This window comes from Varroa destructor, unplaced genomic scaffold, assembly GCF_002443255.2.
Source record: "Varroa destructor unplaced genomic scaffold, Vdes_3.0 BEIS01000007.1, whole genome shotgun sequence".
Taxonomy (NCBI): Eukaryota; Metazoa; Arthropoda; class Arachnida; order Mesostigmata; family Varroidae; genus Varroa; species Varroa destructor.
Genome location: NW_019211460.1, coordinates 12031829 through 12045517, shown reverse-complemented (window position 1 = coordinate 12045517; position 13689 = coordinate 12031829). Strand labels below are relative to the sequence as shown.

The 13689-nt window shown below is 40.7% G+C and overlaps 1 long non-coding RNA gene across 1 annotated transcript; it reads right to left on the bottom strand.

Annotated features, from left to right (window-relative positions):
* Positions 1-601: 601 nt before the first annotated feature.
* On the bottom strand, positions 602-11136 carry LOC147754330 (uncharacterized). The gene is made up of 3 exons (XR_015317471.1): positions 10976-11136; positions 5659-10481; positions 602-1645 (listed from the first exon to the last, which is right to left on the bottom strand). It is a non-coding gene; the product is annotated as an uncharacterized LOC147754330 (long non-coding RNA).
* Positions 11137-13689: the final 2553 nt, after the last annotated feature.

Here is a 13689-nt window from a genome sequence, read left to right as displayed (position 1 = left end):
CAATGGCGTGCCTCTATATAGTGTTCTTTCTGGTTTTGCCGACAACAGCGACGGGTGTCCCACAACCCAGGCTGTTACGGGTCATCTATAAGCGAGCAGCGAGGTAGGGTCTACGCGAGTAAGCTGCAAATGATCGTGCTCGTTGTTTGTCTAACCTCTCGCCACACCGCATAAATAACATGCTGCATGTATTGCTACTTCTGCACGTTACTAGGTGTCGAATCGATAGACAGTTTGCAGAGAAAAAGAATGAAGAAGTCTGCGTGCCCCTTCGAAGCAACTGTGTTTGGTATTAGCACGTCTTATTAGCGCATGTTACACCATCATTCATATTGCGGCCGCAGAGTTCTGCCTTTGTCATTGATATTGTATCTAAATTCGGTTTGTAGACATATTAACCTCGAACTTAATAGGCCAGACTAGTATTTACACGGAGTCTGTTCTTCAAAAAAATATCGTGTTGTTCTTTGCGAGCAACTAGTCGCAGTAAGAGCCTATATAGGTGCGACCTTAAACCTTTATGCAAACCACGTTAGAAACGCTTAATCGTAGTTTAATTAAATACAAGAACCTTTCAGTTTCAGACTCACTATTTGATGCTTCCATTATTTGATTATCTTTTTATACTTTTATTATTTGATTTTATTATTATGCCTTTGGATTTTATTATTATATTGATGCCTTTGGTTGTACTTGACCTTACTTAATAAACGCTTTGTCAAAACAGGCAGGGTTTGAACACTAGAAGCAACCTGCGGTGACAAGTCTACCTATGAGGCCTTACGGCGCAAATGCCCGTAAGGCCTCATAGGTAGACCCAATCGCAATATATGTAATAGACAGAGCAGACGAAAAAGCATTCACTTATTGTCCAGTCTCGACCGATTCTCCCTCATTAACGGTAATCACTAGATAGTTTCCCTCTTTTTACAGCTATATGTTGTCCCTAACATGCAAATAAAGTTAGGGTTTTGTGCTACAAGCTCTATGATGTACAAAAGTTTCTTCCCCTGCTTAATGTGAAGCGTATCAGCTTCTCGAGTCAGCTCTGACACCATCACTATAATTTCGACAGCACCCAAACATCATTTTCAGCGTGAGCGATTCGCCAGTTTGCTCGATCGGGAAGACACATTGCTAGTCGTGTCGTTTTCGCGCGTCTGTCTACTCTATGTCCTGGCAAGCGATGATGTACGATAGAGAGAGAGAATCATGTTGTCGAAATAGGACAATTGTATACAATTGTGTGCCGATCCTTCCACCCCACCCGTAGCCTCATACCCCATATAACTATGAAAGAAAGGCATCGAAACCCCCTGCGGCTTCCGAGTCTGTTAGCAACTCCACCGTAACCCCGCGACGACGCCAACGTAACAACAGCAGCGGGTTGCGTGTCTCTGGCGTGTAGCGTACATATAGTGTTCCGCGCCGATGATCGCTCCCCTTTTTCGAGTCTGTCAGCCTCAGAGTTGTGCAGTTCCCGCAGTTCAATGCACTCACTCACCGGTCCATTTAGCAAGGAAGTTGACCGCGGCCTCGCTTGTCATCACAGTACACGCTAGGACCCAGTGCGCGACCGGGCTTGTATTGGCCAGTATTCTTGGTACTGCTGCGATCCATCGGCCCACAAGCAGTACAACAGCCGCTATAGTTGGAAAACAAGACTATTAGAAATATTTTAATGAAAGCCAATGCACGCCGTTAATATTTACTGTGCTCGCTTTAATAACGGCATAAATTAACTGGATCACGTATTTCGTCTTTTTGGACTTCATATATACCCGTTGTTAATTAAGATGTAATAGTTCTCTTTAATTCCCTGATAGGGTTTACGCTATATTTTAGATATTTTTCAGTTTTGATTCGTTGATTTGTTTTTGGGAACTCAATTGATACATTGTCTAATTTACATCGAGGACTAGTTGTTGCCTGTCAAGTCCTATTATTCAGGACTTGACAGGCAACAACTAGTCATGTCCATGATTACTGTGATTGTTTCGTTTTTGCTGTAAGAGGCATGACGAGAGAAGAGTGGTAAATATGTGGCGAGAGCATCAACAGTTGAATTTGGCCGACCCTCAAAATTGCCCGCTTAATCAGCCTAGACGATCAGTAAACCTTGGTTTCACGAATCAAGCTCTACACGCTAGTCGTCTGCCATAGCAACTTAACGACAAAGTGCGCGACTTCATTGTAGATTTGCCTCAGCTCTGAGACAAACGCATCATTGTGTGCTTCCCAACGAATGCGCCCTTATCCCCGGTCCACCTGAGAATGGAATATCAGTGCTGACCTGCAAACGGAAAGCACCTAAACATCGTCCATGCCTGTTCTAATAGGAGGCATCTAATCACTTGTGTAGCAATGCAGGAAAACGTCTGGCAAGCTTCCCCGCCAGATAAACATCGACCGGCGTCTTACCAAATCAGCTATCCTAGAATCTTCATTTGCACTAATATCGGCGAGCTCGCACAATCGCTAACGGCCGTACGTAATTTGTTCTCCAGGGACTAAACGACTATTTGTAATGGCTCTACATGCTGGTCGTATAGATAACCACACTTGCTTAGAGACAGCTCATGATAATCTTGTTACACAAAATTTATTTGCGTCTACGTAACCTAATACAGAAGCATTTATACAGATGAAAACCGTTAAAAGTCGGATACGGATTCGATAATTAATAGCACCCCAAGGGGTATCCGTACCAGCAGCGCAATTCGTCAATAGAGTAAAGTAGCAAATATAGAAGTAGCCGGCAGATGGGTAGGTTAAGGCTTCCAAAAGCAAGTTTCCAAGGCATTGCTGATAAGGCACACCCTTACTGAGAGACCATCTGCATCAAAGAATAGCTTTGTATTTGTAATATTATATAGAGAACTATCGATAGTGGCAGCTTAGATCGATTAGATCGCCCAGATAATACTAGATAACTGGCAATTAGGACCAAAGATATGTATGCGTAGCGTCAACCTGATACTGCTCACTTTACTGATTGATCATCCCTCCAATGTTGTTCGTGCGCATGTCCTTCGCAGATATATAATTTTTTTTCCTAAGACGACAATATGTATCGTATAGCTAGCTAATCGTTTCGTTCCCAACTTCCGTTCAATATCTAGCAAAGGAATATCCAAATAGCTGACAAATCTTGACTTATTCAATTTAGCTGCGCTATCTGTTCGTACCCAGCACTTTCATTCAAATTGACAGGCCATCCTAAATGCTAGAATTTGGAAAAATTCGAAACCGAAGATTTCAGCGCCGTTCTTCCACGACAGCTGCAGGCGGACAGGGAACCTGGAATATTGTTAAGGAATGTAGCGTTCGTAGTAATATCAGTATGATAATATGAACGGCCTGAGCTGTCAGAGGTTCTTGGCCGTCTTAGCTCGCTTCCATCTTGTCTTCTGCCCCGCTGCAGCAAATTCACGCACAATCTAACCTCGCACATACTCTTTCTCTCCATTCTTTGGCCGTAGCTTGGACAGCGGGGTCCCTTTGCAGGGTCACTTTGTCGCCGAGGCTCACGGTGACCGGTCAGTGCTGCTGCTTTGATGTTCAGAAGTGTCGACGACACGCCGCCGCCTGTTCCTTAGTGGACGATACAGTTCGTTAGGATGTTTAAGGAAAATATAAAGGCGGAGAAGACGGTGGCGGTGAGAGCAGGTTGGCACGTAAAATAGAGTAACCTGAAGGGGTGGTCTGGGAATGCTACGCATGCCTACCTTAACGTGCCTGAAGAGACTTTTCGCTTACCTCGCTATCTAGGAACGACGAGAGATGGAAACCTCTCGTTCGCTTTGTCCAGGAGCTGTGTCAGCTATCCGCCTTTATTTGGAGGATGTCCATGGGGCGGGAATGGACAGGGCGGCCGGCTTTTGTCCGGAGAAGTGTCGCGCGTCCTTTATTGGATTTTGTCGGGTAGGCGTCTTCGTTTCTGCACTTCTCCGCGTTCGTCGTTGAATTCGGTTCCTTTTTTTGCTGCTGTTTCCAAATTACAGGTCGCAGTCGTCTGTCGACTGATTTTGGTCTTATTATTATTCCCAGTTCCCTCTTTTCGATCCTTGACACTTATCCTTTTCCAAGTGTTCCTAGAAACAGCTGACCTTCAGCGAAGCGTGTTTGCTAACATTTCTGGTGCTAAACAGCGTTAATGATAACACAAATTACCCCTTGCATTATTGTAATTATTAACATTGTCGAAATAAAATGCGGCTGTCTTAGCACTAGTCAATGCACAGGTTTAGGGCAAGCTTTGTAGCCCAGTTCCCCGTGCAAGGATGATTTCATCAGTAGCAATAATCAGTGTGCTTTTCCAATGTCTGGGCCTCGAATTTAGTTCTTGGCTGTTCTGTTGAGAAAATGTAAACAAGCCATCAGACACTGAGAAAGGGCTGTCTCAATTATTTGCTGGGACGTACGCGTAATCGACCGTAAAGGTCTATTAGGGACCGAAATACAGAAAAACAACGAACATTTATCGGTGAAATTCAAATTACGTAGTTCGAGGGATGAGGATAATCAGTTTGATCATCTTAAAAAATATTGACATTAATTAACTACATTACATTAACATTAAGCACAATACAAAAGTAGCTTTTATTACGTTGGCCTATTCGTGTTGTTTTTACTTTTGCTAGAAAACATATTGTTAATTTGACCTTCTAGTCAGGCGTCGAAAAAAAAAATTATCTTTTTGCAATTAATAGAATAGCGATAGATTAATTAATAAGCCTATTTTCAAGTTCACCGAATAGCAGAGAAAACGTTCCCGCTTGTTGAAGGTCTTGGTGATGTTTCCGAAGCTATCAATGCTTCGCTGGAAACGGTACGCTCGACTGGTTGAAATCTCCAAGGGCATAGAAGTTAACTAAGAACGTTACAGAATTAACCTCGAAAAATGTATATGGTAGTATATCTTTCCTACCATGGTGTCTACAGAAGATAATGGCTACCCGTTAGCCGCCAAAACAAAGAAAAAGTCCTGTTAAAAATTTGAAGGTGAACGTACCGTAAAATACTCTCTAAAAAATTCCCTTGATATTGTAAGACAGTACTAAAGCGAGCCTCAGATGTACCTTGCGGAACCCCAAAACGACTGTTAATTCATCTTTATCATCAAATATGGTCGAAATGAATAATTTTTTTCAGCAAAAATTGAAGTCAAGTACAGATGTCGCTGAACTGAGAAGTGTACAAGTACGGCGAGGCCCAATTTCCACTTCGATTGCATTAAGAGCAAGGTATGTAATAAGATTTATGATGATGACCCTAAAATGATCCGCCTTATGCGTCTCCTATTTTAATCAGGTAATCGGAAGTAGCTCACCCGGCATAAGAATAACATGCGTGTATTATATAAACCTCCTTCGAAACTATTGAAGACCATTCATTATAAACGGCCTTTTTATACAAAGAAATAATATATATTGAATAAGCAGCTGTAAGGCTTGCTTCCATAAACCAAGAGCAGTTCAGAACCTAAACGAATATTGTGCGTTTTTAAACTTCGAAAGCTGTACATGGTCCTCAGCGAATGGTCTAGAAATGGATCTCAATTATAAAGCTAGGAGCATGCCACGCAATAAGCGGAATAAGTATTATCTACGTAGAAATTACCTCATCGTAATGACTCGCCAAAAGGAGAAAACCCACCTGGTTTTGACAGGGCCATGTTTTTCCTAATGGTGCGCAATCGAAATCTGGATGTAAATAGCGTTCTGCAACAAACGATGTGACACCTGCTTTCTGGGCTCTCTCGAACCTCTCTTCCGCGGCGAGATTGGGACGCCCACATCTGAAGCTGTCGCGCACGTAGAGAAATTGCCCAGATTTATGGAGTTTAGCATAGATCATGTAGATGTGCACTGCGCGAACTGTGCAAAACCAGGCCATCTATTTCCACACGGGATGGTCTGGGTTGACTGCGTTTGGCCCCGATTTCATTTCCGAAAAAATTAGGTTACTACGTAAAAGTATAGTAATGTGCAACGTATACACGGGCGAAATGATCGTAAAACAGATACTGCAAGTTAAACACTGTAAGTCGACAAATTTAACAAGAAAGGATAACTACAGCCTAAATTATTAAGACTAAATATTTTTGTGAAAACGTTAAAAAATTATTTTTCTCTGTTTAATCTTTTTCGGATAAACGTAAAAAATCCAATGCTCGAAAGATTCATATATTTTTGGTATAAATCGTAACTATAAATGATCGTCATGCGATGACGGCATACCAATTACAAGTCTTTGTTAACTCACTCCTTGGATTACGCTACCACTCACAAATTAGTCAAAGCCTTGTTCCTGAATCCTTTCTCAAATCTATGATATAAAACAAAAACACATAGTTCATCAAGATTGGCTCATCTATGGAAACAGCTGGCGACGAACCGTTCCTGTACAACACAAACAAACAAACGCTCCTCGCGGGATGTGGAGATAAAAAGAAATTCAGACTTAAAATAGGAAACGAGAAAAGTGAATCAAAAAAAAAAAAAAGGAACAGAAGGCCTTACCTTGTTTCTTTCTCGTATCAGATATGAACAAGGGGGCCCAATATAAACTGACTTCTCTACTAAAAAAACGCTTTTCTATTAATGTTATTCGGAGGGCTACTCAATAAATATGATTCTTATAGAATTTTTCGTTTTGTTTTTTTAACTAAGCGAACCTCACTGCGTTCTTGAGTGTATATATCATTGTATTCGGAAGCTTCATTCATCAGATCTGAAATCGAGTCTTTCAGTAATCCAGTTTATTCTTAAAGTTGAAATTCAGTTAATACTTGTATTAACAGCTGCTTATATTAATATCACCCGTGCTAATAAAGCCGGTTCACGTGTGGGGCTAGACCATTTGAAATAGCGATCTTTACGCGCACAAAGGATAGAAAAAGTATTTTCAAATTTGTTGTTTTTAACTCGCTAAAAATTCCTGCTTATAAGGAAGTTATCAGGAAAGGTCGGAAAGTTTTGCATATACTCTGATGAAGCTACGCTGTTTCAAACAAAAATGAAAAGAGGATTTAGGGCTTGCTCGCGTCCATCGCATGTTTTCTTTTGGTCAGGATGGAACACCATTTTACAGGACATTAACTTTCTGCAGGTCCGTATCGTTTTTGTCCCTACCGAAGTGGCTCGCAGGCCTTGATGAAGTCAGCGTGTCATTCAACCCGCCGCGTCCTTCACGAAGTTCATCTAAATAACCCTGCAACAAAGGAACGGTTTAATTTCGAGTCTGGCAGTTATTGTAAAAGTACCGAGTGAAGATTAGAGGCAAGATACTCTGCAGAGCTTTAGCTCTGCAAGTAGTAAGTGCGTGCGACTGACAGGGAAGGCATTTACTGGATGAACGGGAAATGGCATTGAAAATACTCTGTGTCTATGTATTATCTTTAGGCACTTGAAAAAGCCATATAAAATAGGTTAATGATGAATATGGAAGTATTTATATGACGAAGTTTTTGTATTTCTTGTTGCCAAAGATATTCTGTTGTACTTGGCTCGCTTTATAACGAATGATGTAGCACTGTTGGCGGTTCCAGGCATAAAAAGCAAAGCCCTTATCTGGCCCTATGTATATATCAGAACAGCAAATCTTTAACGAGATGCTGAAAACCCTGGGTACAGAGCAATGTCTAGAGCTTGCGACATGAAAGTGAAAACTAGTAACACACGCATGGCTCTAGAAATCGCACAAGGAACTGTTAATCACAAACTTGACTTTTGTTGTGTAAAAAGGGTCACGACTTTTGCTGCAATATCTGGTTTGAGGTCCATAGTATGGTACAGGCTTTTTGTTAAGTGTCTTCTCTCTGCAATAGTCGGCTGTTGGTAAGAAAGCCTTCGTAAGATCTAAAATGATCACTAGCTTTCAACAATGTATAACCAGTGAAATCGAACTTTTAGAAACAACTCTCGCGAACAAAGACAAGAGATGCCATCCATACTATCATGTGTTTGACAGTACGAGTTTCTAACGTGAAGGATATTCCCATCAAAACGCATGCGTTATCCTTCATGTTAGAAACGGAACGTTGCAACTATTACTCATCGAGGTCAGTATACAAAATCACTGAAGTTATATGTCTTTATTTACAAGTTTACGTTTTTAACGCAAAACTGTAGCTTTTTTTTGCACACTTCTAAATTGAAATAGTCGCACTAAAAGTGGACACTTTCTCTACTTAACCTTAGGTGAAAAATTTAGGTAGCGGCCCACGTGCAATGGGCTCGGTAGAGCGAATATCGTCGTCACAATATTTACGTCGCACTACAGCGTCATGTGCAGAGTTGTGAGTTTTAGATATTGTAATTTGCCGCCACTGCCCCTGCACTGGTCTTTGGCTGAAATTAGAATAAGTAACACTACCTGTGTCCGAGCGGAGTTTGAGACGAGGCTAATAATGACTCTCTGTAAGAGTCGAAGCTAGCGAATTGTACGAACCAGGGCAACTAGGGGCAAATGACGGCAATGAGTTCAGCTTACTTGGAAGTGTTCCTCCGAGTCTGGAAGGCTATGGTCATAGCTAGGACCGACATCAGTGTTGAGAAGGCAAAATGGAGGCACGAAACCTATCGTTACCACTTCAGCAACTGTGATTTATAGTGATTTGCTTCTTCTGACCAGGCGAGGCGGGGGATACGGGGCAAGAATTGTAGCTGGGGCAGAAAAGTCGAGTCGGGTACTTCAAGCTCTCGAACTTTCAGCGGCGAACAGTATTGCGATGATAAGTAGTTCATCTACGATTAGAGCAGAACTCGCCGGTGGCTATGAATGTATTATACTCACGCGTACGGGTATTTGGCAAGGGTATGTTCCCAAGGTCTATACAGTCAACTACAAAAAAACAGTGTTTTGGATTCATTTATCACAATTTTTGTCCTTTTGCACTATAATTAGATACTTTTATCTTTTATACTATCATTTTGGGTCCAGTCACACTTTAAGTACATTTAGCTTTGACTAAAATTGGTCTGTCTATCCATTTTGTGTACCATGTATCCATGTGCCATTTTGTGTCAATAACAAACAGTAAAAACAAATCGGTATTATTGAAATCTATGAAACAATAAATGGCGAAGTTAAAATATTCAAATAGATAAGAGATAACTTTGTATTTCATTCATTGCTTCATGTTAATATTTTCCGTAGGTAAGATTTTCCTAGATACATTCACAAGTACAAATAAAATTTGCACGAGCATCAAAAACTCGTTATGCTTCTTACTGTAGAAGCGTCAAATATAACATGTCGTACTCTTAAAAAAAAACACAGCCACACAGATGACAGGCGCGTTATTTAGTTACTCTGACTTTCAGGAAGTTAGTTGTTATTTTTTACACAGTCGAGACAATTTGCCCGAAGTTTAAGACATGCTGACGGCACGTCGCAAAAAGCATTAACATAAACGTGGAAGACAATAAAATCTTGACAAAATGGGTATGGTCTGAGGTGCCCTGTGTCCCACCATAGGGATAAGATGTTGAAAGGCAAAAAAATTCACAATAGTGCTAGCTAGCTAGCACTATTTGCGAAAAAGCAAAACATTGATAGACAGTGCAAAGTTTATATGGGTCGTAAATGCTTAACGGTTAACATTGATGTGCGGTAATTTACCACAGCGAGTAGAGTGTTTTACCAGGAGTGACCATACCGCTAACTTTGTTCCGGCTAAGACATTGAAACTGCGTGAGAAGGCGCTTTGAGGGCTGTTCGAAGGGCAGGCCTGTTGTGTTTGCGTACACTTTGATAGCTCTGTGAGAAACATAGCAAGAAAAATCACTAGAAAAATATCTATTGATCCTTGTCTTTGTCCTCTCTGTCTCATTCACAATCGAAATCATCTTAACCAGGTTAGTTGTTCTGCAACAGACGTGTGTAACTAGAGTCTGTACAGAGCGACAAACCACGCAAAAGTTCAGTATACGACTGACCTTTGACACGCCTTCCGTCTAATTCAAACGAACTTTGCGTTATGGTCCTTACGAATTACAATACGCAAAGTTTAAGATCCATCGGTTTCTTATGCGAATAGCGACTTCAACATGTATCGAAAACTGAGCATAATTTTGTACATACAAGCAGGCTCGTGTGTTGGTGAATGCGTCCAGTCCGCAGCGAATTTTCATGGCTGGACGTAGCTTATTCTACATTCAGCCAGTTGAGAAGTGGGCACGACCCAACCGCTGCCGGTACAGACTAGTGCTTCACTTGGGTTGCGTCTGAGGTGAAACGCTTAATAGGATGGCTAGGCAGGCAACGAAACCCCCTCTTAAAGGGCGGCGGCGGCGGCGCCCTGTTTTATTCTGTACGCGGAAGATGTATGTAGATTGCACGACAAGCTGGCGCCAAGTGCCCAAGTTCTCCCGTTAGGGCATTCATTTCCTTCGGTTCCTTCCCTTTCAAGCAGCATAGTAGCCTTACAGATGATCACAAAGCAGCGATTCGAAGATACGTCAACTTGTCACCAACTGTATATGCATGCACGAATAAATGCCCAAATGAGTATGTGAGCGCTTTCTGAACGTAAACCCAGCAAGTCTGCGCCTTAAGACCCAAGTGTAACGTAGTGATTAGCACAGTTAATATTGTATGCATATGTGTAGTCTATTGCATACGTAATTAAAGTATTTGTAACTCTCTATCTGTACCCAGGTCATGTTAACTAGATAGTAAGTGATGCTTTAAATATACTTGAATACAACTAGATAATTAGCTTAGGTATTTGATTGTGTTCTGTTATGTCGAATATCCTAACTTGTTCAAGATTACCCTTCAAAAAGTTTAGAAGATTTCATAGTTTTTAGATAGTTTCTGCCTGCGGCGCTCAGGCGGATTATTTAAAGCAACATTTGAACCATAGTCATATTTTTAAACGTTTAGTATAGTATATACCCTGTTGTACTGAATCCTAACAGAACAGCACACTACCACTGGCTTTCCGTACAATCAATCATACAATCACCTTTATTATATTACTCATCATAACGGTATACAGTTGGATTAGACGATGTTCTAGAGGTTCTGCTCGATAAGAAAAGTCACCAAAACTATCTTTGCTAGCACTTTCACTATACAAAAGGAAAACCATTATTTTAACTAGTTTGTCGCCCAAGCTAGACAGACAGACAAATGCCTGCCCGTTTTTAACTGTCTGTAATGCAATACAACTTTCCGACATCAGCGGGAAATTGGAATCTTTTAGGAAAGAAGGTAGAGCGAAGGAAAGCAGTGGAACGATTACAGGGACTGGGGACGTTTCGAGTTCCGCTGATCCTAGGCGTTGGGAAGTATAGCTTGTCCTAGGAGACAGAAGACATCGAGGAAAAAATAGGCGATAAGCACGGGACGGTGAGACAGCCAAGCTTTCATGAGAGTGGAACTCATGTTTTGACTGATGAAAATTTCTAAATTAGTGCTTCTACATATATCGTCTGCTTGAATGGCATAGTTTGACTCATGATGTTGGGGAAACGCCAAAGCGATTATTATAACTTCTAAGGCAACGTTACCACTAAGCAGGTGCTTAGTGGTAACGTTGCCTAGTTATTATAGAAGTAATGCTTCTAATGGCAATTTTCATTAATAGGCTCATGAATTCGTTTTCGAGTCTCTGTTTCAAGTTGCCTAGCCAGGTCAACGGTGATTTTATTACGTAACAAACGTGTCCTAGAAGGTGCATTCTTAATAATTAGCCTAGACAATGATAACTCCAGCATTAATGAACATGAATGCAAATACTACACTTCAACCACTTCATTTCCGCTAGCGCATTCAAAACGTACATTTTCAATGTATAAGCGAAAAATATTAACATAATCTCATCTTCTGGCAATGCAAAAAAGAAGAAAGAACAGAAGTGAAGTCGGCGCTAGAATCCACTGAATCCTATTTCCAACCGAGGATTCTACGTCGTTTCAAAACAGTATGTTAAACTTGAAATAAAGAATGTTTCTGGGCTTTTCATAAACCCCATTTACCGCTCGATTCGTTTGTTTTATATTCGTAACAAATTGAGCGTGCCCGCCAAAATCGCATGGTGATTTTTTTAAATTTTCATGTGTTTTTTTCCATTAAACCAACACGTTTTGCTGGTAAAGCTAAGAATTACCGAGTCGACTCGAATGCGGACGACCGCTCTACAATATTTCCGTGCCTTCCTCCGTATTTTGTACACAAAAGCTCCAGCTTATAAACTGGGTCTATCATTTCCTCGGGATTTGCCATGTGTCGTGCGTCGACGATTGCAGAACAACCAGCGTTTCTTAAGTTTTGGTGTTTTCAGACGATTCAATCCTTCTTCAGAGAAAACTATCTGCTTAAAAATCCTGTCACGTATCGTAGAAGACGTAGCTTGACTTTCTCAGATCAGCGATTTATATCGCTCAAACCTGAGTCTAAGAGTTGAGTTTGTGTGTTATCCAGAATAGAAATTTCAGGTTTCTCTAAGTCTCTTTATTAAACATTAAAAAATTAAAAAGGAACTATAATAGATCACAAATTTATTAGTAATAAGTAAGCTAATTATTTCCTAACTTCTATGAAACAGATGTACAAATAGCTTTTATATATATAAGAAGATCTCACTTCCGGGTACAACAGGCGTTATCAGCACGGTTTGCATCTTTAAACAGAAAATCAAAAATCAGACTAGACTGAATTCACACGAAGCGGGTTCAATACGTCGTCGTATATAATGCTCATAGAAAAATACGATTTTCTACGCTAATATAGCGCAAAAGAATCGCTTCACATAAAGGTCTGTATAACTTTAGCTCTTGTAATGACTTTAACGCGTTTTCTTTTCTCATAATTTTTTTCTCAGATATTCAGCAAAATTGGTCCATTACAGTTGGTCCATGACTCATAATAGTCCTACATTTCAAGGTAAAGTCACAAGGGCGCGGGAGGGGTAAACGCACAGCATCGCTAGAAAGTTAGAAAGCAAGGGCATCGAAATTTGGCGAACACTTGAAAATATTAGCGATCGAGGCTACTATATTGAGGGACAATACACAAGTTAGGGTAAATGAAAAGATAAATGAGTAGTTTTGCAACGATGATCCTTTTTTGGGCAAAATAGGACAAAGAGCGCCTCGCTTGTAGCCTTCGTCATCAAGAGTACTGGACACCGTGTCGCACATTTTTTTTTAGAAATAATTTTCACATGCTCCTTGTCGTTTGCGATAAGTTCAAGTTTCGTTTGACCAACCGTTTCCTACTTGTATACTGGATTGCATTCCTAATGCAGTCTTAAAAGGTAATTTAGTAACATACGAATCCTATCGGGTTCAGTTATAGGCCCATTTATAATCTACCTTTATACGACTGCCCCACATCGAGTTTCATGAAAACAGCATGCCTATCCGTAAACGGAATGTGCCATATTTCAAACGTTCCATAAACATACCATGCATAGCGAGCAACCTTGAAGGGGTTGTCGTTCGACTAAGCCCATCTGCGAGGCATCTGGACTTAACATTTGGTCAATTATTAAATTGGGCTAACCATTTCCTTAGCTTATACTCAAAATAATATGCCAAGTTTTCGGGTTATGGGTTTCTACCAATGCGTATTTTGTTTTACCTTTATAGATCCGTGCAGCAGTACGCTACTGTGCTTTGAGGCAAGTTATTCTCGTAGCATTTTAATATGGTATCAATGATTCAACGTGATGCC